Below are 25,949 nucleotides of genomic sequence, written 5' to 3'. Positions count from 1 at the left end.
AATATATACAACAACTGCAGGATAAAGTTGAGGACCTGGAAAATAGATATCAGAAATAACCTTAGATTTATAGGCATTCCAGAGTCCTTGACAGGCTCAGCTCTCTCCTCCTATCTATCTATAGACCTCCCAACCTCGTTGGGAATAATAGACGATATTGAAATCCCACATCTCGAGAGAGCTCATAGGCTGGGAGCGATGCAGGACGGGACGCGGAAGCGTTCCCGGCCGGTCATTGCTCGTTACTTAGACTATAGAGCCAAGGAACAGGTTCTCACAGCTTATCGTAAAACTAGAGAACTGTTAGTCAAGGGCCACAAAATCTTGATATTTCAAGACTTCTCGGCTGCAGTGGCTCAGAAAAGAAAGGAATTCTCTGACGTTTGTTCCTATTTACATAGTAAAAATATCCGGTTCGCCTTGTTGTACCCAGCCAAACTGCGAGTCTCTGAGAATGGTAATCAAATGTTTTACACAGACCCAGAGGTGGCGAGGTCTCACTTTTTGAATGATTGAACGGTTCGGGTACCCCTGCTTCAAGCGGATATGTGTAAACCTACCCTGTAAATTTTTATTTTCTTTTTCTCTTTCTTGTTCTAGTTGATTCTGTATTTACCTATAAGTATTTATTCTTACTAATTCAGTGATTATTTTTGATAGTGTTCAGTATGCGCACCACTAGGCCTAGCTGGTGCCCACCATAGTTTTGGTTGTTAGGAAAATGTTAGAAAATAGAGGTACGAGACATTATGATACACAATTGATATCTCAAGTGCTGAGACTGTGCATTGCATTTCATGTTATACTGATGTTACTGCTGTCGAAATATTTGCTACCCTGGAGATCTTGGGTTAGAAGGGGAGCTGCCATTATATGCTTACTTATGTTGTTTATCCGTCAGATAATTCACTGCCCTGAGGGGATTGGGTAGCCATGCCGTCAGCAGATTCTTCCTCATCTGAGGTAATACCTCCAAAGCCACTACAATTCATCTCTTGGAATGTAGGAGGACTTAATTCCCCTGTCAAGCGACGACGTGTGGTCACGCACCTTAAACGCTTTGACCCGGATGTGATTTTCTTACAGGAAACACACTGGCTGACGGGCGAGGAAAATGTATTGAAAGCTCCATGGCTTGGTTCTTGTATCGCTGCTCCTTTTCGTACGAAATCCAGAGGGGTTGCCATACTTGTTCGAAAAAATCTCCCCCGTCACTGTTTTGACAGAAATCATTGACCCCGAAGGCAGATATATCATAATGGACATTTTTCATTCCAAATTTACCCTTGTCAGCTTATACGCCCTGAATGTTAACACACACATACTCCTTCAAGACATCACCCACATTCTTCTAGGCAGAACTAATTATTCTCTAATAGTGGGTGGGGACTATAACATGGTAGACGACCCTACAGTTGACAGGTCACTGACTATGTCAAGAACCACTGACTCTCAGACCAGACATTTACTGACATTTAGAGATTCCTTAGACATCTCTGATCCATGGAGATTGCTACACCCAACCGACAAAACGCATACCCATTTGTCACTGGCACATGGAACGTTGTCTCGTATTGACAGGTTCTTAATTGCCGATGACTTAATGACCCAAGTTGCTGGGGTGGATATACTTGACATATTGATCTCTGATCATGCCCCTGTCACGCTGGCATTAACCCACCCCCATATGCACTCCACAATACTTGGCAGACTCAGAGGATTTTAAATTGTATCTTACATATCATTGGACCAATTATGTAGATGAAAATATAGATTACTGGGATAGACCTGACATCTTTTGGAACGCCTCCAAGGCAGTGATGAGGGGTCACATTATTAGTTATGTCACCCGAAAAAAAAACGGGAATCCAAACTGGAATACACTGCGTTAAAAGCGGCAATGTCCACAGCCTTCCAAACATACACTTCTCCAACAGAGCTCACCCTTACTGAGTACAAGCAGGCTAGGCGCCTGCTTGAAACTTATTTAGCCACCCAGGCGAAACACTCCTTAGACTTTACCAAAAGTACATTTTATAGATGGGGCAATAAGGCTGGTAGATTACTGGCGGTCATTACCCGGCCTCCCAAAAAAACGACGTATTATAACCACTATACACCACCCCAGGTCTGGTCGTATTATCACCAAATCTCAAGAAATAGTGGAACAATTTCAATCCTATTTTCAATCCTTGTTTAGCTCGGCGCAAATAGATACTGACATACAATCACAGCTGCTCACAGATGAGGTATTGCCCCCTCTGACTCGAGACCAGAGAGAAGCTCTTGTGGGAAAAATAACGACGGAGGAAATTAACACTGTTATCTCCAATTTACCTCATGGTAAATCTCCGGGTCCAGATGGCCTGTCGGGAGATTACTACCGCATGTTACAGGCCCACATTGTCCCCACCCTATTGGAATTGTTTCAAGCTATACATGGAAGGAGCTCTCCATCTCCTCTCTTTAATGAGGAATTTATTACACTTATCCCCAAACCTGGTAGGGACGCCAATTTTCATTCCTCATACAGACCAATTAGTCTATTAAATGTTGACTACAAACTATTGGCCAAGATAATGGCGATGCGACTTCAGTCCATTCTCCCTGATATACTCACCTCAACACAAATGGGTTTTGTAACTGGTACACATGCGGTTAAAGCAATCCACATGGCGCTAGCGGCGGTGGCGGCATCCCAATCTCCATGTGCAGACTCGAATATGCTTCTCAGCCGCGATGCCAATAAGGCCTTTGACATGGTCTTGTGGCCACATTTGTTTACTGTGTTGGATGGAGAGAAGAGGCTTTGATACGGGCTTTATTAATTATGTACGATACATCTATGACAATCCATCTGCCTCTTTATTAATAAATGGGATCAGGGGCCAACGGTTCCTTTTGGAAAGGGGTACCCGTCAAGGATGCCCTCTATTGCCGCTGCTATTTAATCTGGCCCTCGACCCGTTGCTTAGGACACTGCAGGATTGGTCGTTTTTTCGGGGTATAAAAGTGGGTGGACAGGAAATTAAGCTGTCCGCTTTCGCTGACGATATCCTTCTGTATATATCTGACCCTGAGCATTCCCTTAATTTGATCCTAGACAAGATCCAATTATTTGGCCGCATTTCAGGTTTTAGTATCAATATGGACAAATCTAAAGCATTATTGTTGTATGGTAATGTGACATGTCCGAGTTGGACCTCACACTTTCCCTTACACTGGGTGTCCACTTATATTATATATTTGGGGGTCATGGTGCCACGCTATATGTCTGAACTATATAAAATCAATGTAAGCAAGGCCATACACACTCTAACTGATGATATTAAGAGATGGGAACGTCTTCCACTGTCATATCTAGGCAGGGCTAACCTGCTAAAAATGGTGGCTATACCGCGCATATTATATCCACTGCAAACACTTCCCATACTGCTGACTAAACAGGACGTCCAAACGATCAACAAACTAATCAGAACCTTTATATGGAAGGGAGGCCGGGCACGTATATTGCTTTGCGTAAACTTGCCCAACCTAAGTCCAATGGAGGTATCAACTTTCCAGATGCAGTAGTTTAAAACCACGCTGCACTTCTGAGACACTTGAGAGATTGGCTGCAAAATAGCTCTGTATATACGAACACATCCCTCAAACAGAATTTTTTAGCAAATGTGGGTCTGACATGTTTTCTTCACCAACATGATTGGGAGATACCGGACCATATCAGGTCTAACCTACTTTTGTGGTCTACTAGGAAAATGTGGCACATACTGCGCCACAATGCAAAATTGAATCAATACTACTCCTTACACTTGCCCTTAATTAAAAACCCAGAGTTTTTGGACGGCATGGCTGCCCATCCCTTTACAACATGGAGGGAGGCTGGTATAGCATCTATTCGGTCATTGGTATCTGTGGAGGACCACCGTTTGCTCACCTTCTCAGAGGTTTCAACGAGACATGCTGTAGTCGTTTCTTCTCCCCTTCCATTTTTGCAAACACAATTTTACGTTAGGCATATTCTTACACATTTTGCGGAGGGAGATTGGACTAATCCTCTAGATAGCCTCTTACTGCACCCAGTACCGAGACACAAGGCCATATCCATACACTATACTTTTTTGAGGACAATATTAGATCACGCTACTATGACAGGTGGCATGTCCAAATGGTTGGCTCACTTTCCTGGACTGACCATACCAACAATGGAAAAAGCACTACTATACTCCCGAAAGGTCCTCCCAGCAAGCATGTACACTGAATTATTTCTTAATGTGTATCATAACACTTATCTATCCCCGTTACGACGGTACCATATGGGAACGTCGGAAACAAACTCTTGCCCAAGATGCCACCAGAGTGAGGCTGACACATATCATTGTTTGTGGGCATGTCCAATTGTACAATTTTTTTGGCATCTCATTAGGAGATATGCGGAGGCTAATTTAATAACCTATGTGCCCTTTACCCCCGAATGGGCAGTTCTGGGTATCATTGATCCCACTTTTCGCATGCCATCGGAATGTAAAAAACTACTGATAGCCCTTAGTGCGGCCGGGGAAAAAAACGATTCTACAAGGGAGGATAGATAGTACGCCACCACAGATACCATTATTTTTGAGTAAACTACACCATATATTCAGGATGGACTGGGTGGAGGCTATTGTTGATAGAGGTAAACAAGTAGACAGGTTTTTCAATCTCTGGGAATCTTATATCTCCACTTTGCCCCTCACTACACGGCTACACATTCATAACAGCCTTAAGAATACTACGTGGTACTTGACTAGACTGGCTGCGCAGGACCAACCTACAGTATATCTTTGGTTTAGAAACAGACAATTGTGTCGGCTTCCCTTATAGATACATCTGTGATGTACAATACCATAAGTGTATTGACAGATTACTCAATTATAATGCAGAAGTCTTTGTGGTTTGACATATGTGAATTTGCTGTACAGCCCCTAGCTATAATCCCTATGCATTATTGTATTTTACATTCTCTGTACATCTTTATTATATAATGTGATATCAGTGATGTCTCAATAAAAAGTATATTGAAAAAATATATATTAATATTAGAGCAGCTAGTTTCTGTCGGGGATGAGCCTAAACTGCGTAGTGACTATTACTGCAGTGTACTGGGAGAACGCAGCTAGTGGTGGGGGTTGTGAGCCTTGGCTGCCTAGTGTCTACTACTATTGCTATTATTACATTATAATAGGAGACCTGACATACAGAAAGTTGAGAGTGCAGCTATTTTCTAGGGAATGAGCCTGGGCTACATAGGGTCTGTTAGTACATTGCAGGTCTGGAATACAATTGCTCAGACCATATCCACAGCTCTGTGTGGGTCACAAAATGTAAAAAAAAAAGTTAATTTTTTTCCCCTGTAATCAAATATATGTAAACCCCCTTTTTAAAATTCTGCATATGCCCCTGGAGGGGGAGGTGGCAAGCTCGAGGAGCTGTTGGTTTGTGGTGGAAGCAGGATTGGGACTTCAGGTAAGTAAGTGCAGTGCTGTGTCTATGTTGCCTAATGTGTACGGGGCACCACTACTGTGGGCATTATGTGTAAGGAGCACTACTACCGTGGGGATTATATGTATAAGCGGCACTACTATTGTGGGCATTATGTGTAAGGGGAACTACTACTGTGGGCATTATGTATAAGGGGCACTACTACTGACAGCATTATGTGTATAAGTGGCACTACTGTTGTGGGCATTATGCGTAAGGGGCACTACTACTGTGAGCATTGTGTGTAAGGGGCACTACATTTGTGGGGATTATGTGTATAAGCAGCACTACTACTGTGAGCATTGTGTGTAAGGGGCACTACATTTGTGGGGATTATGTGTATAAGCAGCACTACTACTGTGAGCATTGTGTGTAAGGGGCACTACATTTGTGAGGATTATGTGTATAAGCAGCACCACTACTGTGAGCATTGGGTGTAAGGGGCACTACTACTGTGGCCAATATCTGTAAGGGTCACTAGTACTGTAGGCGTAACATGAATGAGGGCCACTACTCTGTGACATAATGTGAATAAGATTGCGCTACTGTGTGTGGGCATTTGAATTGGAGGTACTATTGTGTGGCCACGCCCCTTTGGTGTGCACTGTGCCCTTATAAATTATTACAGGGAGGGCACAAATTTATAGTTTGCAGGGGGTGCTGAACACCCTAATACCGGCCCTGGCTAGAGTGACACAAGTCGGGGCTGGCTGGAGTGACACAGGAGTGTTCTGGCAGGAGAGACACAATGAGGAGCTGCCTGTAGTAAACAGGAGGGTGCTGGCTGGAGTGACATATGTAGGAGCTGGCTGGAGTGACACAGGAATGTGCTGGCAGGAGTGACACATGGGGGAACTGTCTGAAGTGACACAGGCGGAGCTGAAGTGTATTATGTGAATCTGGCTTTTTTAAAATATTTTATATGGATTTGGCTTTTTCAAAATATTTTATGTTGATCTCGTTTTTAAATGTATCTTATGTTGGATCTGGCTTTTCCAATGTAATTTATACCATGGTCATGGTCTAGCTGGCACAAAGCCACACACCATTTTTGCACGCGCAATGGGGGTAATTCCAAGTTGATCGCAGCAGGAAATTTTTTAGCAGTTGGGCAAAACCATGTGCACTGCAGGGGGGGGGGGCAGATATAACATTTGCAGAGAGAGTTAGATTTGGGTGGGTTATTTTGTTTCTGTGCAGGGTAAATACTAGCTGCTTTATTTTTACACTGCAATTTAGACTGCAGATTGAACTCACCACACCCAAATCTATCTCTCTCTGCACGTTATATCTGCCCCCCCCCCCCTGCAGTGCACATGGTTTTGCCCAACTGCTAAAAAACGTCCTGCTGCGATCAACTTGGAATTACCCCCAATGTCGGCTCTTTGACGTACCTAACAAGATTTTTTGTCTCTTTGTCTCTGACTATTTGGTCACCCCTGTGTTAAGAGAAGGGCTGACCTTCGAAGATTACATTTCTCTTACGTCCTAGAGGATGCTGGGGCTCACATTAGTACCATGGGGTATAGACGGGTCCACCAGGAGCCATTGGCACTTTAAGAGTTTGAGAGTGTGGGCTGGCTCCTCCCTCTATGCCCCTCCTACCAGACTCAGTTTAGAAAATGTGCCCGGAGGAGCCGATCACAGCTAGGGGAGCTCTACAGAGCTTCTTTAGAAAAAGGTTTTACTTAGAGTTTATTATTTTACAGGGAGGCTGCTGGCAACAGCCTCCCTGCTTCGAGGGACTAAGGGGGAGTAGTGTCCGCCCTGCAGGGTCTGAGCCACTATCTCTGCTGATAGGACACTGAGCTCCTGAGGGGATAGATCGTTCACCTCCACAGGGGATCGCTCACCCCGGCAGCATGCCGCCACCACCTTACAGAGCCAGAAGATTGGTGGCGAGTGAGTCACCGATCCCCCTTAGCAAGCGGGGGGCCGGTGTGAAGATGGCAGCAACAGGGTCTGGAGCGCAGTACTAACTGCGCTCCAGGGGGCTCAGGGTACATAGTGCGGCGCTGTGAGGGGCGCCCTGAGCCAGCGCCTACACCCTACGCTGGTCACACAGCCTGTAGGGGTCCCGGGATCTCTGCCAGCATAATTCCTCAGGCCAGTATAATCCTATGAAGAGCGGGAAGACAGCACCATTTTGGGGGCGGAGCTTCTTCTCAGAGTGGACCCAGCAGCGTTCACGGCCATTTTACTACCTACACAACGCTGTCAGTGAAGAGCAAGTCCCTCCAGGACAACTCCAGCTATCTCTCACGGAACCAGGGGGTTGCAGGTTGAGAAGGCTTGCTTCACTGAAAATAAGAAAGCCTCGCTAACCTTCCGTGTGTCAAAAGAATTAAATGCTATTTTTGAAAAAGCATGGGAAAACCCTGAGAAAAAAATTCCAGATCCCTAAAAGGGTCCTGGTGGCATCCCTGTGGAGGATAGAAAAAAATGTGAAAACCCGCCCATTGTTGACGCGTCTGTATCCAGACTCTCAAAAAAGGTGGTTTTACCTGTTCCAGGATCCACCGTCTTGAAAGAGCTAGCTGATCGTAAAATTGATAATACGCTCAAATCCATGTAAATAGCTTCAGGGGTTATATTATGTCCCACTATTGCCAGTGCTTGGATTGCCAAAGCTATAGTAAAGTGGTCAGGCACATTACTTGAAGATTTGGATACTATGGATAAATCTGATGTTGACTTGTTTTTGCGTAACATTCAGGATTCGGCAGGATTTCTGGTAGAATCCATTAAAGACCTGGGTTCCATGGCTGCGGAATTTCTTCCATGTCTGGTTCAGCTCGTCGAGGACTGTGGCTACGACAGTGGTCTGCCGACGCGGAATCCAGGAGAAGTGTGGAGACCCTACCCTATACAGGTCAGGCTCTCTTTGGGGAAGTGTTAGATGCGTGGATCTCCACGACTACAGCGGGTAAGTCACCTTTTCTTCCCTCAGCCGCACCTGCTATGAAGAAACCCTTTTCTTCAACTGCATCACAGCCCTTTAGGGCTGCCAACCCACGAAAGGCCAGACCGTCCAACACCTTCTTTAGGGGATGTCGGCCCAAATCCAAGAAACCTGCTGCGGCGGGTTCCCAGGAACAGAAACCTGCTTCAGGTACACCAAAGTTCTCCACATGATGGTGGACTGCATGCCCCGGAGGTGGGGCCAGTGGGAGCGAGACTCAGGCATTTCTGTCACATCTGGGTGTTGTCCGGCCTGGATCCCTGGGTGCAATATATCGTGTCCCAGGTGTACAGGCTGGAATTTCAAGATCTCCCTCCTCACTGATTCTTCAAATCAGGCTTGCCAGCTTTGCTGGCAGATAGGGCTGTCTTGCAGGCAGCCGTCCAGAAGTTGGTGGAGGCACAGGTCATTGTACCGGTCCCTCCTCATATGCAAAACAAAGGTTACTATTCAAACCTTTTCGTGGTACCGAAACCGGATGGTTTGGTCAGGCCCATTCTGAACCTAAAATCGCTAAATCCCTTCAAGTTCAAGTTCAAAATGGAGTCTCTAAGGGCGGTGATATCAGGTCTGGAAGAGGGGGAATTCCTGGTATCACTGGATATCAAGGATGCATACCTCCACATTCTGATTTGGTCGCCGCATCAGGCTTATCTCCGATTTGCACTGTTGGACTGTCACTATCAGTTCCAGGCTCTGCCATTTGGCCTCTCCACAGCACCGAGGGTATTCACCAAGGTGATGGCAGAAATGATGGTTCTCTTCCCCAGACAGGGGACGAACATAATTCCATATCTGGACGATTTGCTGATAAAGGCACCTTCCAAGGAGAAGCTGTTACAGTCCATCCTTCTCACGACCCACCTGCTCAGGGAACACGGTTGGATCCTGAATTTTCCAAAATCAAATTTGGAACCAACCAGGAGGTTGTCCTTTCTGGGAATGATCCTCGACACGGATGTGCAGAGGGTGTTTCTTGCAGAGGAAAAAGCGTTGGTGATTCAACAATGGTCCGGGATGTCCTGCCCGGGTGTCGGTTCATCAGTGTATTCGCCTTCCGGGAAAGATGGTGGCCTCTTACGAGGCTCTACAGTACGGGAGGTTTCATGCTCGGTCCTTCCAACTGGATCTCCTGGACAAGTGGTAAGAATCCCATCTACATATGCACCAGAGGATATGTCTGTCACCAAAGGCCAGGATTTCACTCCTCTGGTGGTTGCAACTACCTCATCTTCTGGAGGGCCGCAGGTTCGTGATTCAGGACTGGACCCTTTTAACCACGGATGCAAGTCTCCAGGGCTGGGGCGCAGTCACTCAATGGGAGACCTTCTAAGGAAGGTGGTCAAGTCTGGAAGCTGGCCTGCCGATAAACATTCTAGAACTGCTTCTCTCCCTCTTTTGTTACGTCACACGATTAATTTAAGAACTACTTTTACAGTCTGATGTATATAAAGGATAATTTACTTGACTCTAAGGTTTCCTTTAATTCTTTACCTCATAGGCAGTTGATACTCAAAAGAGTAGACGCTTATTTAACCTGACCTAGAGGAGCTTGTGATTTTGAGAATCTCATATGGCCTTGAGTCAAGTTGTCCATTTCACACTAATTTCATAATTACATATTGACTGAAACATGTTGGTATTAGTTCTTTCTACTTTTTGATCTTACCTATCTTCTCCCTTTAGCCCCCACTTCCCCAATTTTACTTGTTTATATTAGTGACCTCAGACAGCTCCAATGCTGCGTGGCCCTTATGTTCTCTGTCACTGTTACAGGAAAACTCGAAAAGGTGTTGTTTTGAAGCATGGATTTATACACATACTATTAATGTTTTATACAGGATGTGTGACGTTCACTCCCACAGCATCGGTTCTACTTTCTGAATCCGCACTACCCCACACTTTTTTACACTGTGAAATCTCGTCACGACTTATCCCAATGTACCTAGTATCTGCATCTAGTCCGTTGCCCCGGGAGAGGGTGGGTTAGCCTGATGAAGGTTCTGCTTCCGATCCCCCAACCCACCTACGTCTTCTGTAATGGAATGTTGGTGGAGCAAATAGTCAGGTTAAACGTAAACGCATTCTTACGCATCTCCGCAAATGTAATGCTGATATAATGTTCCTTCAGGAAACCCATTGAAAAACTGGGGAGGGATCTTCTCTTCATGCCCCTTAGATAGGCCACTGTGTTGATGCATCCTACCGTACCAAGTCCAGAGGCATCGCCATACTGATACGCAGATCGTTGCCGTTCACCGTTTTGAATCGGGATATCGATCCAGAAGGGAGATATGTCATCCTGGACATAGATGTCCTCAGCTCTAAGTACACACTGGTCAATATTTATGCACCAAATATAGACACACACTCTTTTTTTTTCAATTCACTACTCCAGATTCTTAACCAAAGAGATAATTTTCCCCTAATAATTGGAGGGTATTTTAACACAGTTGTGGATCCCACACTAGACAAGTCCCCTGCAGCCACTAATCCACACTCTCCTCAATGGGGAACTATCTCAACATGTACCGCATCGTTGCACCTCTCAGATCCGTGGCGATTACTTATCCCCTCTGATAGATCGTACACATTCCACTCCGGAGTACATAGGTCTTTCTCCAGAACAGACTACAGCTGTGTCCTCATATATCGTTGCTGCGTACTGTGTAGCGGGCGCCATGCAACTCGCGCCGGCTCCTTGTGCTATAACTCCCGTTATAAGTTGCGTTATAAATCTAGCGTCACATAATTGTAACGTGCATTCTACTTTCTGTCCACCAGATGTTGCTTTTCCTAAACTGTACAGCGCATGCCTCACATAGCCAACGGACCCTTCCTAGCGCCGCCTGCTGATTGGCTGACATTTATTGTGACAATAAAGAACCATTAATCACTTCCTTTTATAATAAAAAATCCCTTTCCACAAAATACAATGCCACGCTGCTGCACTGTTCACTCAATTAATTTTGTTGTTATGTTGTGTACAAAATCACGGATAGTATTAGCATAAACAGCATTAATATTTCAGACAGCATATCCGGTTCAGTTGCTTAAAATGGCCAGAAATATTTAATGCACAGTGCCACTGGGTCCCTATCTCATTAATATGACTCCCAGATGGTCTCCATTGCTTTTCTAACACAGTTGGTGGATTCAATCCATTATTTTTTTTAAAGCAATCAGATAAAACACATCACATATACACCCGGAGGGCCTGCCTGTATCATGGTCAGCTGTGGCCTAACGAGTACAGTGTCCGCCTGCAATGCATGCACTCCCGGATTCAATACCCAGTGCGGCGCGCAATTATTATTTTATTTTAATGTATTTATTTATTCTTTTTTAATACAATAAAGTTATTTGGTGTGTTGCTACTTCTCTTTATATAAAAAAAGTCTGCTTCTACAAAATACAATGCCACGCTGCCGCCCTGTTCACTCAATTCATCTTGTCGTTATACTGTGTACTAAATCCCGGATAGTATTAGCATAAACAGCATTAATATTTTGGACAGCATTTCCGGTTCAGTTGCTTCAAATGGCCAGAAATATTTAATGCACAGTGTCACTGGGTCCCTATCTCATTAATATGACTCCCAGATGGTCTCCATTGCTTTTCCAACACGGTTGGCGGATTCAATCCGTATCTGTAGTTTATGATTTCTGACACTCTTAGGACCAACCTATCCAATGCAAAACTGCATGATATTATTATTTTCGATTATGCTCCCATATCTGTTGCACTGAACATAGGATTTCCCCGCCGCCAGAAAGAATTTGGAGATTCCCGTCTCACTTAATTGCTTCCGAAGACTTTAAACTTTTTTTAAACATGCGCTGGGCAGAATTCACTGATGATAACATTGAGTATTGGGATTCTCCCCTGATCTTCTGGGAATCTTCAAAGGCGGTAATGAGGGGGCACATTATAAGTTATGTAGCTAACAAAAATAAGTAATCTGTGGCCACTTATAATGCCCTCAGGGTGGAAGTTTCAGCCAGCTTTGTTGTATATTCCTCAACCCCAAATGATAGTACATTGGAATCATACAGAAAAGCTATGCAATTGTTAGAGACCTTCCTCATCACTCAGGCCAAAAATGAATTGGAGATTTCTAAACATAAATACTATAGGTGGGGAAATAAGGCAGGCAGACTTTTGGCTACCATGTCACGTCCCTGGAAGACTAGGACTCCTATAGTGGCTGTGAGGATACGGATTCTCTGATCACTCAGGTAAACAGTTTAGTAAAGTGGCAAATGCCCTTTATTGTAAATATACACACACAGTACACTAAACAGTAACTATTACATGCCAGGATGGTATCTTACTTACTAAGTCCCCACAGTAGTTTAGAATTACAGTCTCCTGATGTCACATGCCAGTAGTAGTTCTGAGTCCCCTGGTCTGGGATACCAGCTCACACAGTGCCCTTTGCCACTGACGGCACCGCAATGCCTAGTCAGTGTCTCCACTACAGAGGTACATCCACTCTCTCTGTCCTTCTGTGTAGATCTCACCCTCAGTGCACGTCCAGTAGCCTCTTGAAACCAGCAGATCCCAATGATGCTTCTAGGCCTCAGCACACTGGCAGCACTATCTTCCCAGTAGCTTTCAGAAGCCAAACACATCACTCCTCTCAGGCCAGGAACTTCCGTGCACTCTCTCTTTTAAAAATCCCACCAATTCCTCGAGGTGTAGACCTGCCTTCCAGGGCTGTCCAAGACGTGGTGCTCACTGCTTATTGGAGCTGCAGAGTAAGGGGTGGATATGGCTGGGAAAAGGCCAGGTTCATCGCAGGGTAACACCTGCTGTTGTCCTGTAACATGTCTATACATGCCTACTAAAAGAACAATGGATGCTAATTAGGTTATCCCTCCTCCAAGTATCAGATAGTGTCCAATCACCACCAGATTGATCCCCTTTATAGCAGACAAGGTATTCCAGCTGCTATTTGTCTGTGAAATCCTCTGGCAGATAACTATTCCTATAAACAACTACGCACATTGAACACAGTATAACCAAATAAACCACATAGTCCAAATATAACATATAAAATATAACTGTACAATATAATAACACAACACAATACAATCATATATATATATATATATATATATATATATACATCTTCATATGCATTCTGTACAAAACATCAGGCTAGAGATAATATTCCCTGATAAACACAAACACATATAACAGAGGGATGATGTTTCACAATAATATGTGATGTCCATTTCTATTGGGAATCCAGGCAGCATGCAGTATAAGTGATAACCAAGTTCTGTCTTGTCTCTTTACCCTAACGCACTGAATCTAGAAACAGGCTGGCAAAAAGTACTCCTCAAGAGCCAGCTGGGCTGCGTCCGTTACAGTGGCTATTAAAAATCCTCATGATTGCTCCCTTACCACAGACTCTAAATGTATCCTAATTCTGTTCCATGACTATTATAGCAACCTTTATGCAGATCAGGCGATTGATTCAGACTTGCAAAAACATATTCTTCAAGAAGCCCATCTTCTAAAATTGTCACAGATCCAAAGAGATCAACTTTATGGTGCTATTACCTTAGAATAAATCTCCCAGGTCGTCAAGAAGCTTGCTTCTCGCAAGCCCCCAGGTCCGGAAGGCCTGTCAGGAGATTATAACAAAATTCTTCATGATAATATACTTCCGATCTTACATGAGCTCTATCAGATTATCTATAGAGATTCTCCTATTTACCCATCATTCAACGAATCACATGCAATCTTACTACCGAAACCTGACAGAGATCCCCAAATGTTAGGGTCTTACAGGCCCATAACATTACTGAATGTTGATTTTAAAATTTTATCTAAAATTATGGCTAATCGATTGCAACAAATTCTGCCGAATTTACTTACTGACCATCAACTTGGTTTTGTAGCGGGTAGACATTCCGCTCATGCCATAAGATCTGCGATAGCAGCAACCGTTTCCTCTTTTCAAACATCTAGTTCGAATAATATGTTGCTTAGTGTAGATACTCACAAAGCATTTGATACAGTGCTTTGGCCACATCTGTTCTCTATACTGGAACATAGGGACTTTGATATAGATTTCATAAAACGAATTTCTTTTTTTTTCGATCTCCCACTACTTCACTTTTGGTTAATGGGTTGAGAAGCACTGCATTGACCCTCTACAGGGGCACCCGTCAGGGATGCCCTCTTTCTCCCCTGCTCTTTAATTTATCACTCAACCCTCTACTACGGATTCTTCAACACTGGCCACAATTCCACGGTGTACGTGTTGGATCGAGTGAAATAAAAATATCTGCCTTCGCGGATGACCTTCTATTATACATTAATAAGCCCCTTGGCACAGTGCCTTTTATTTTGGACAAAATTAACTCTTATCGCGACGTCTCTGGACTGGTTATTAATGCAGACAAATCAGTGGGAATGCTTTTAGGACCGGGTAGGCTTATTCCACAATGGAGTCATTTGATTCCTATCAAGTGGACTTCCTCTTCTTTAACCTATTTGGGCATAACTCTAACCAGAAGCCCCACTCAATTATATAAATACAACATCACCAAGGCTATTCAGAATATCTCTAATGAGTTGAGGAGCTGGATGCATCTAACTCTTTCCTACCTTGGAAGAGCAAATTTGATAAAAATTATTACTTTTCCTAGACTACTCTATTTACTGCAGGTTCTTCCTCTGTTACTTACCCAACGAGATGTGAAACACATCAATAGTCAGTTTCGCTCCTTCATATGCCGAGGAAAGAGGCCTCGCATCAGCTTTCTCAAACTGTGCCAGACTAGGGCCAATGGATGAATGAATCTTTCCGACGTGGTGCGATACAGTCATGCAGCCCACTTAAGATATCTAATAGACTGGATAAATGGTACTAATATATATACAAATGCACTACTTGACTCCCAGATGTTAGGCGATTTAAATACTGGCAGTTTTCTTTACACTCGTGACCAGGATATCCCACTTATCCTTTAAGACAATCCTCTCCTATGGACCACGAGAAAGGTCTGGCATATTTTGAGGCATAAAAATGGGTTTAATGCTCAATTCTCCATACACCTCCCCTTCTGCAAAAACCCAGGCTTTCAAGGCGGCATGGCATCCCACCCCATCACTTTATGGCGATTAGGAGGGATCATCTCAATTGGAGAATTAATTCATTTGAAAGATAAAAGACCCTTCAAATTTTCAGAAGCAGTGGCTAAGTTTGAATTTCTTCAGTCTTATCCAGTGGCATTTCTACAAGCACAACACTATGGGGTATATGCAATTGCGGTCGAATTGCCGCAAATGTCGAAAAAAGGGGCATTTTCGACACAAAAAAAAAAATTTGACAATGCAATACAGTACTTTTCGACAAAAAAACGTCCGTTTCAGATTCAACTTTTTTAAATTCGACAGTTGTAAAATTCGACATGTCTGCAATGGTAAAAATGTGGCTTTTCGACAAAAGTATATTCAATTGAAGAATGTCGATTCGACAACAGTGCTTTTCGACAGTCATTTCGTCAATTTCAGTCCGCCTCATTTTGGTGGCGGAATCTAATAAAAAATGTGAAAAACATGTTTTTTTTTGTTGCTAATAGCATATCTATTTATATTAGAAGGGATTATCTACTTGGTTTGTCTATTAGGAGCCACAAGTATTATGTATATATTGTTTAAAAGAATATAATTATTTTTTTTACTGACTAAAATAATATGAAGAGATCAGAGCATGTTTTTCAGTGGGAAGGGGTGGGAATGGGTTAAAAATCTTGAAAAAAAATGCGTGGGGTCCCCCCTCCTAAGCATAACCAGCCTCTGGCTCTTTGAGCCGGTCCTGGTTGTAAAAATACGGGGGAAAAATTGACAGGGGATCCCCCGTATTTTTACAACCAGCACCGGGCTCTGCGTCTGGTCCTGGTGCAAAAAATACGGGGGACAAAAAGCGTAGGGGTCCCCCGTATTTTTAACACCAGCACCAGGCTCCACTAGCTGGAGAGATAATGCCACAGGCGGGGGACACTTTTATACTGGTCCCTGCCGCCGTGGCATTAAATCCCCAACTAATCACCCCTGGCCGGGGTACCCTGGAGGAGTGGGACCCCTTAAATCAAGGGGTCCCCCCCTCCAGCCACCCAAGGGCCAGGGGTGAAGCCCGAGGCTGTCTCCCCCATCCAAGGGCTGCGGATGGTGGGCTGATAGCCTTGTGTCAAATAAAAGAATATGTTTTTTTTGTAGCAGAATTACAAGTCCCAGCAAGCCTCCCACGCAAGCTGGTATTTGGAGAACCACAAGTACCAGCATGCAGGGGGAAAACGGACCACTGGTACCTGTAGTTCTACTGCAAAAAAAAATACCCAAATAAAAACAGTACACAGACACCTTGAAAGTAAAACTTTATTACATACCGACACACACATACTTACCTATGTTGACACGAGGCTCGGTCCACTTCTCCAGGTAGAATCCATGGGGTACCTGAAAATAAAATTATACTCACAAAAATCCAGTGTAGCATCTGTCCTCTTCTCTTTATAATCCACGTACTTGGCAAAAAAACAAACCACATTACCCGGACCACGCACTGAAAGGGGTCCCATGTTCAGTGCGTGGTCCGGGTAATGTGGTTTGAGCTGTCAGACGGCACATCGCACAGCCGCTCCATTATCTTCAATGGTGGGAACTTTGCGGTCAGCGGTGAGGTTACTCGCGGTCATGGGACCCCTTTCAGTTTCTTATGGGCTTAATTCCTTCTGATAGTTGTCCCAAATGTAATCGGGGTCTTGCAGACAGGGCCGGTGCAAGGTTTCTCGGCACCCTAGGCAAAACTTCTGCCTTCTGCCCCTTCCCCCGGGTGGTCTTCTGGTTGCCGAATGTCAGGATCCCGGCGCACAGTTTACCGGTGCCGGAATCCCGACACCCGGCCTACCGACACATATTCTCCCTCGTGGGGGTCCACGACCCCCCTGGAGGGAGAATAAATAGCGTGGCTCGCTTAGCGTGTCACCGTGCCTGCAGCGCGGCGAGTGCAGCTAGCCCGCAGGGGGCTCATTTGCGCTCGCCACGCTGTCGGTATGCCAGCGGTCGGGCTCCCGGCGCCGGTATGCTGGTCGCTGGGAGCCCGGCCGCCGGCATACCATACTAAACCCCCTTCCCCCTACCCACCCTTCAGATGAAAGGCATGTTGCTCTCACCCCCTCCCCCCTACTCTGGTTAATGTCTGCTGTTCTATCCCCCCAAAATCTGTGTGCATGCTGCTGCTCATCCCCCCAGACTGTGTGCATGCCTGCTCCTCATCTCCCCCCTTCCCCCACCCCCTCACCACACTGCGGCTCTGGCCCTCTTTCTTTATCAATGCAGAGACTACACTGTGCTGCCACCTTACCTGCAGGCTGCAGTGCAGAGTTGAAACTGAGTAGTCTGTGAAAGAGCCTGGAATGAAGAGCAGTACTGCATGTCACCCCCAGCCAGGACTCCAGGAGCTGTCAAAGTTACTGCCTGTGCCGGGTGGAGGTGGAGCTGGAGGCTGCAATACGGGAGCTTAGCAGTCACGGCTACTGTAAGATACGCATTCTGGGGGATTGCAGTGGCTGTAAAAGGTAGGGCAGCTGTAGCAGGCCACCCCCTCAGGTCCCGGCGCCCCTAGGCAGCTGCCTAAAGCTGCCTAGTGGAAGCTCCGGCCCTGCTTGCAGATCTATACCATTGCTTCTGGGACTGTCCTATAATTAAAGGTTTCTGGTTGAGGATCAAACGTGATGCAGAAACCACATTAATTAATGATATCCCCCTTTCCCCTGAGTGGGCCATTTTTGGGTTCCCCCCAAAATCCCAACGTATTACCAAGGGGGGGGAGGAAGTTACTTTTAGCTATAAGTTCAGCAGCTAAAAAAACAATACTGCAAAATTGGATACAACCCCACCCTCCGCCATTCCCCCTATACAAAGAAAAGCTTCATAACATTTTCAGAATGGATTGGGTGGAAACCATGGGGGTAATTCCAAGTTGATCGCAGCAGGAATTTTTTTAGCAGTTGGGCAAAACCATGTGCACTGCAGGGGAGGCAGATATAACATGTGCAGAGAGAGTTTGATTTGGGTGTAGTGAGTTCAATCTGCAATCTAATTTGCAGTGTAAAAATAAAGCAGCCAGTATTTACCCTGCACAGAAATAAAATAACCCACCCAACTCTTTCTGCATATGTTATATCTGCCACACCTGCAGTGCACATGGTTTTGCCCAATTGCTATCAAAAATCCTGCTGCGATCAACTTGGAATTACCCCCCATGGCCAGTATTTACTAAGAATCCGAGTTTGTCCGATTTGTGTGTTTTTTTCTAAGTCCCAATCCGGGAATTCACTAAGCACAAATCTCGGCAGTGTTTGGACTATTCGTAATGCTTTGAATGACAACGTTCACAAATACGAATGAATAGACCATCGGTCAAACGCGGCTGTTATTACATAGAATACGGGAATTCACTATTCATTCGTATTTGGGTGTTAGTCTCTGAGTGCTCAAATGCGGTCGTATTTTTTTGCGATTCGTTAAAAAAAGCGGGGGGAAAATAGACCTGTTTTTTTCAGTCGTGTTTACATGTGTTGCAAATAAAAAATCACTCACATCTGAATTAGGATGCCTATAAAAGGATGTTACGCCCATTTCAATACACCTACACTCAGAAATGGCAGCAGGACTGTGGGCCAGTGATCTTTTGTGTGCTGTGGGATTCCTCAGACTCAGACATCAGCCTGTAAGTACCCAGGGCCAAGAAACTGAACATGGTCAGCAGGTTGTACGGGTTCCACGGAGGCTGCGCAGGCCTCGTTTTTTTAGGGGGCGTTTAAACTTGATTGCATTGTCCGATGATAAGGTCATACAGATGTTCCGTCTAAATCGTAACAACACTTTCCGTCTGTATGACCTTGTCAAACTGGGCCTAGACCCTGAGACAGCTCGCTCTGTCTCAGGCCTGCACAAACTCCTGGCTGTGTTGCACTTTCTGGCTACTGGCAGCTTTCAGGCTGTGTCTGGGGATGTCATAGGAATCTCACAGCCCTCATTTTCCAGAATCTTAACACAGGTGATGTATACCTAACGACCTCTTCTGTTTTGTGTTTGTTTTAATTTTTCGGTGGCCAGTTCTTTCCTAAAATCTCATGTTTATTGTTCTTTAAAATATACACACAGGTGTTGGCTGTTTTGCAGCCCCACATCGAGGCCTCAATCTGCTTCCCTACCCAGGAGTCTCAGTCGCATGCCGTCAGGGTAGATTTCTATGAGCTGGCTGGCATGCCCAATGTGCTTGGAGCCATAGATTGCACACACATTCAGCTGAGACCACCTAGGGGCAGGCAGCACATATATACAAATCGCCATTTTGAACACTCCACAAATGTGCAGGTGGTTTGTGATGCAAATCTCAAAATAATGAGTGTTGTTGCTGGTTACCCTGGGGGCTGCCATGACTCCTTCATCCTCAGTCAGTCATCCCTCTTTGATAAGTTTGAGGATGGACAAATGCCAGATGGATGGCTGCTGGGTATGTAATTTGATATGTGTAGGCCTGCGTATACTTTGTCCAAATACAGGTGCAGATGTATTAACCTGTAGAAGGCATAAGGAAGTGAGAAACCAGTGATCTGTGCAAGGTTATAAAGGCACCAGCCAATCAGCTCCAATATGTAAATGAACATTTAGGAACAGATTGTCTGCTGCCTTTATTACCTTGCACATATCACTGGTTTTTCACTTCCTTATGCCTTCTACAGGTTAATACATCTGCCCCACAGTGTGTTACTTATGTGTTGCTGTATCTTAACATGAATCACGTTACTATATCTGTCTTTTAGGTGATGGAGGATATGGCTGTTTCTCTTGGCTTCTAACTCCATTGTCCCGACCTGATAACCCTGCTGAACACAATTACAATCATGCACATAAGTCCACGCGGAATGTGATAGAAAGATGTTTTGGTGTGCTGAAATCTAGGTTTCGGTGTCTAAATAAGTCTGGTGGCCTTTTGTTGTATAGTCCCTCCAAGGTGACTCAAATTGTGTTCTGCTACTGCTTTCTTCATAACATGTGTTTGCAACAACATCTGCCACATGTTGAGGAAGAGGAGGAGGAGGAAGAAAGCAGCCAGCAAGCAGAGGAATTAGAGACATCTGGTGATACTTGGAGTATAGATGTAGGGAGGCAGGTTAGGCAAGAGATCATCAATCGCTATTTCTAAGGTAAGTTTGGTTTGCTTATTTCATTTGTTGTGTAATCATAAATAGATGTTTTGCCTTTTTTTTACACAACCATTACTCAGAATGTGTCTGTCTCCTTGACACATACAAACATACACTCGCTTTATGAAAAACAAATGTTGCATGTGTATTGTGTGTATTTTTATACTCAAAACAACAGATTATGAGTGGCATGCATTAAGTCTGGATAAGTGATTGTAAACTTGCAGTGCTAATTTCTTACAAGACCACATAATCCATTTAGTATTTCACTTTATCATTGTGTGTAACGTCCTAATGCACAGGTTTACAAACTCGGCCCTCAGGACCACACACAGTGTATGTTTTTCACGTAACCCAGTAGAAGCACAGGTGTATGAATTACTCACAGACATATGTTAAAAGGTTCACAGGTGGAGCTAATTATGTCACTTGTGATTCTGTGAGGATACCTGCAAAACATGCACTGTGTTCCCAAAAAACACTCCTCAACATATAATAATTTAGCCTTGAGGAATACATGTGTATTCGCCATCATATTTAAGACACACAAACTTACTGTAATCAGGAATAATTTAATTCCTAATGTTTGATGCTGTAAACTTGATGATGTGTAAGTAAATACACAGTTTGACACATATATACATTATTATACACATTCTTTGATTGTTGTTGTAAAAGTACATATTTGTTTGTTTCAGCATCATGTGTAAAAACATTCTTACTCATTTTAACACACACAAACATGTCCCAACAATACTGACATTCATTTTGTCAATGTTTTTTTAAACAAAACAAAGCCAACATATTAAAAGCTTTTTACGCAACTCAATTGTGTTCTTCTTGTAATGTTGTATAGAGAAGAAAGCACAAATATGTATCAATAACATTGTAATTTGGATTGTCTGCAGGAAAAGAGAATGATTGGAATCTAGAAAGAGTAATGATTAGAAAAAAATGAAGTGGTCAGTTTACTTCCTGCTAAAGACATTCTGCCTGGCTGGCAATTATTGTGTCTGCAGGAAAAGAGAATGATTGGAATCTAGAAAGAGTAATGATTAGAAAAAAAAAACAAGTGGTCAGTTTACTTCCTGCTAACATGTATGTGTGGCTCCATCAACATTTCCCTCCTCCAATACCCCAAAAAATGGTAAAGAATAAATGTGCGTACAAATTTTATGTTGTTGTTTGTACCACTTATAATTAATGATGTTGTAAAAATTGTCAAGGAGCTAAGTGTTATATATTTTTCCCAAAAAAAAAACACTTACTACCTTTTTTGAGTTACTAATCACAAATGTCTAACTTGTTGTTTTTTTTTTACTTTTTGTTGGTGGCTGCTTGTCCTGCCCTTTGCCTTTAGCACTGTCATGTTGTCGTGCTCTGGTGGAGCGTCTTGGTGGCGATGAGACTGGCGTGATATTTGGAGTAGTCGTACCAGAACTGCTGCTTGTTTGCTGTTGGTGCATGCATCTGAGTGTTTCATTCAGGTTAGTGAGGGTGGCATTGAGTTCACGTGTAGCAGCATTTTGATTGTCTACTATTCGGAATAAACTTTAATTAATCTTTTGATTGTTTTGAAAAATGTTCATATAACTTTGCTGTTGTCTGTGCTGTTCTTCCATTAGTCTGTGCTGTTCTTCCATTAGTCTGTGCTGTTCTTCCATTATGCGCTGTAAGTTGCCCATGACCTGTGTAATGTCTGTACGCATGAGTTCCATGGTATTGCCTATTCTGGTTGTTTGTTAATTTTGTCTACTCAGATTTCTTGATATTCTTCTGAGGTGAGATGGTAGGCTTGCAAACATTTGTGTCTGCTTACGCAGGCAATCTTCATTAGTGGCCTGCTGTCTAGCCCAAATGGACCAAAACACCTGATCAGGGCCTTGTGTTCCTGGTGTTGTTGGGCTGTGTTGTGGTGGTGGTGTGCTTTGCTGTGGTGGTGTACTCACAGGTGCAGGGGGGCTCATTCCTTGCCTTAATGGCTGCATTTCTAAGATGTTTGTCTCCTCCATGTCACTTTGTTGCTGTTGTTGCGGAGGGATGCTGTTCCCAGGACTAGAAGCTGAAATGTTAAACAAATCTCCGTTAGCTATCCATATGTTTGAGAAATGTAAACAAAGCACTACACATGGAACACATGTCATTCACTGTTGCTTTCAACTATTCTGCCTAGCAACATCATCACTCATAGCTTAAATACATACATATGCCTGTTTGTGGCAAATGTGTCTGGTTACTTAATTGTGAAAGCAAACACTTTAGTTTTATTGTAGCTCACACATACTCCACCATAAAAACACATTGGAATACATAATGTGTTACCTTATAGCTTTGTTAAAACAAACACAGTAATGTTTTTATATGTATTTTGCAATGTTACCTCAAACACACATGTGAAATTTGGAAAAACAACCTTACTTTTTGCAATAAAAAAAACATGCTTTTTTGTTGCAGCATCTTACACACAATGTCATACTGTATGGCTCAAGTGGACATACATATCTTTACTGGATGTGGACAAGGCCATTTAGCTTGGATTCCATTTCAGCTTTTACTTACTGCGTAAGTATTTAAGTTTTTGATGTGTTTTTACTTAATGCGGTTATGAAATATTTTGATTACGTTCTGAAATTTAACTCATTTATTTCAGTTTGATACTCACAATCAAGATGAGGGGCGTGTGGATGATGTCTTGTAGGTGTGTCCAAAATTTGGAGTGGGGGGACAGAACATACGGACGATAATCTTCGTGGCGGGGTAGCCTGCTGTGTTTGGGCCGGGACATACGACCTTGCTTTCTTTTCGGCCACAGGCTTTTTGTGGTGATGTCTTACAGAAGTGCCACTTCTGCTGCTCCATACTTCTTTTGATGGACCTTTTAATGAAAGTGCAATTTTGTTATGGCCATTCCTTTACAAGCATACCCTATACTGCAATGGACACTTTACCTGCTTCCGCAGCGTCATCATCATCAGATGTGATAGGAGTTACTGGCCGACGAGTAGTACTGCTTTTTTCTAACACTGTATAAAGTAAAAATAAAATAAATTTTCATGCTATTGTGTATATATCCACCCACCCATTATGCTTATAAACATTTTTTCTTTTAGAAATGCTTGGTTTTTATTTATAAAAAAACATAAGGACCGGAAAAAAAAAAAAAAAAAAACATTGTCCAATACACATATGCACTATGGCAACATCAACACAGGAAAACATGTACAGGACACTGAAATAGGCCACAAGTTAAATAAAAAAAAATAAAAAACAACACACACATCTTCATTTTGTATTGAAAGGATAAATATTACAGATGCAATATATAAATTGCTCTGTGATGTGGCACTCCAAAGACACATTACCACTATATGAGCCAAAACAAAATGTAGCAATTTTTAAAACAATACACTGCAGTGTGGTGTCACGGTACAAATACAAGCAAAAAATTATCTTAGAAATAGTGTTATTTTAATTACATAATTAACATTATCTAATAATGACATTACACATGTAAGTGGTTTCCAAACCACTTTCCACTACTCCAGCCTCTAACATGACAACCACTGTTTTTTAAACATTGCACAGGGATCACTTAAATATAAAACATAGTCACAATTTAAAAAAAAAAAAAACGCCCAAAAGGAAAACATTATTGCAGGACAATTCAGAGACACACCAAGTCCAAACTACACATGCAAAATATCTGTCAGAAAAACACATGACATACAATAAAGTAAGATGTTACATTGGCTTTTGTATAAAACATTAATCAAAACAATGTATTTGCTGACACACACTTGAAGATGGGAGTAATATGCAACGTCACATGACACACATTTAAAAAAATTAAATAAAAAAAACATATAATGTAAATGCAAATACACATGCTCACCATTCTTCCTGGGCCTATCTGAATCCCGGACATGGGTTGCAGAGACTACTTCAGGAGGTATGACACTCCGCATGGGCTCCTCATACTCCAGATATCTTGCAATATAGGGCTGCCCACCACCGGTTTTCCGAGCCGACTTGGCCTCCTTGGCCATTTTGGACTTGACACGTCGCTTTATGTCATAGTACCGTTTGCGGCACGTGTCCTCCGTCCGCTTCACCACCCCCTCACTATTGACAGCAGCAACTACTTTCGCCCACAACACCGTCTTCCTCCATGTTGGTACCTTGGCGGACTCAGGGCCAAATAGCTGCTTCTGATACTTCATCAGCTCACGCACCAATGCCACATTTTCAGCAAAACTAAACTTGACATTCCGCCCAGTCTTAGTAGTGGTGCGTGGCTGCGGAGCACTCTGACTGTCACTATCACTTGAGGCTGCTGCAGCAACCTCACCCACCTCACTAACCTCACTAACACTCACCTCCTCCACCTGACCAACCTCCTCCCCCTCACTCACACCCTCCACCTCACCCACCTCTGAGTCACACATAATTGTGTGTCTAAACAGTTAACACAGAAAAAAACAATAGACAAACAACACACTCCTCCACTACCACTACACAACTCACACACACACACACACACACACACACACACACACACACACACACAAACACTGACAAGGGACTATAAAGAAAAATAACTTGGACTAAAAATGAGACAAAACCACAAAATACAAGACAACAAGAATGACAAGACGACTTTCAAACACAATACCACACTCAGAAATCGCTACCAACACTCCTCACCAAACCACAAATTCACCTACCTCCACAGCACAACCTCCCTCCTCCTCACCACTAACTAAACCCACGAGGTGCGGACGGTTTGGGGCGTATTTATATGGTTGCGCACAGACACTCCTACCATCTGAAACACAACCAATCACGAACGGGGATGAAAATCGAAACTGAAAGTGAAAATGCGGCCGCGGGAAAAAAAAACCCTGCCGCGTTTAACTTAGGAAAAAAAACAGCAAATACAACAAAAACACGTACACAAACGACAATGATGGCCGTAAATGTGCCAAAAAAAAACGACTGCCATCGACATCGGAAAACACGACAACCATAAAGTTGACTGCTTCATAACTTTGCGTATATGGATTCAAAATGTTGCACGAAAATGCACCCGATACAAAACGAGTTTAAACACTACACAAACCGACTCAAACACGAATATTAGTAAATATTGCCCCATGTTTGAAAAGGAACAACGGGTTGGTCCATTCTTTGATGTCTGGGAAAGTTACATTGCAACACAAACTGCTTCAATA

The sequence above is a fragment of the Pseudophryne corroboree genome, chromosome 7 (assembly GCF_028390025.1).
Source record: "Pseudophryne corroboree isolate aPseCor3 chromosome 7, aPseCor3.hap2, whole genome shotgun sequence".
Lineage (NCBI taxonomy): Eukaryota > Metazoa > Chordata > Amphibia > Anura > Myobatrachidae > Pseudophryne > Pseudophryne corroboree.
Note: the sequence above shows the minus strand (reverse complement) of the source record.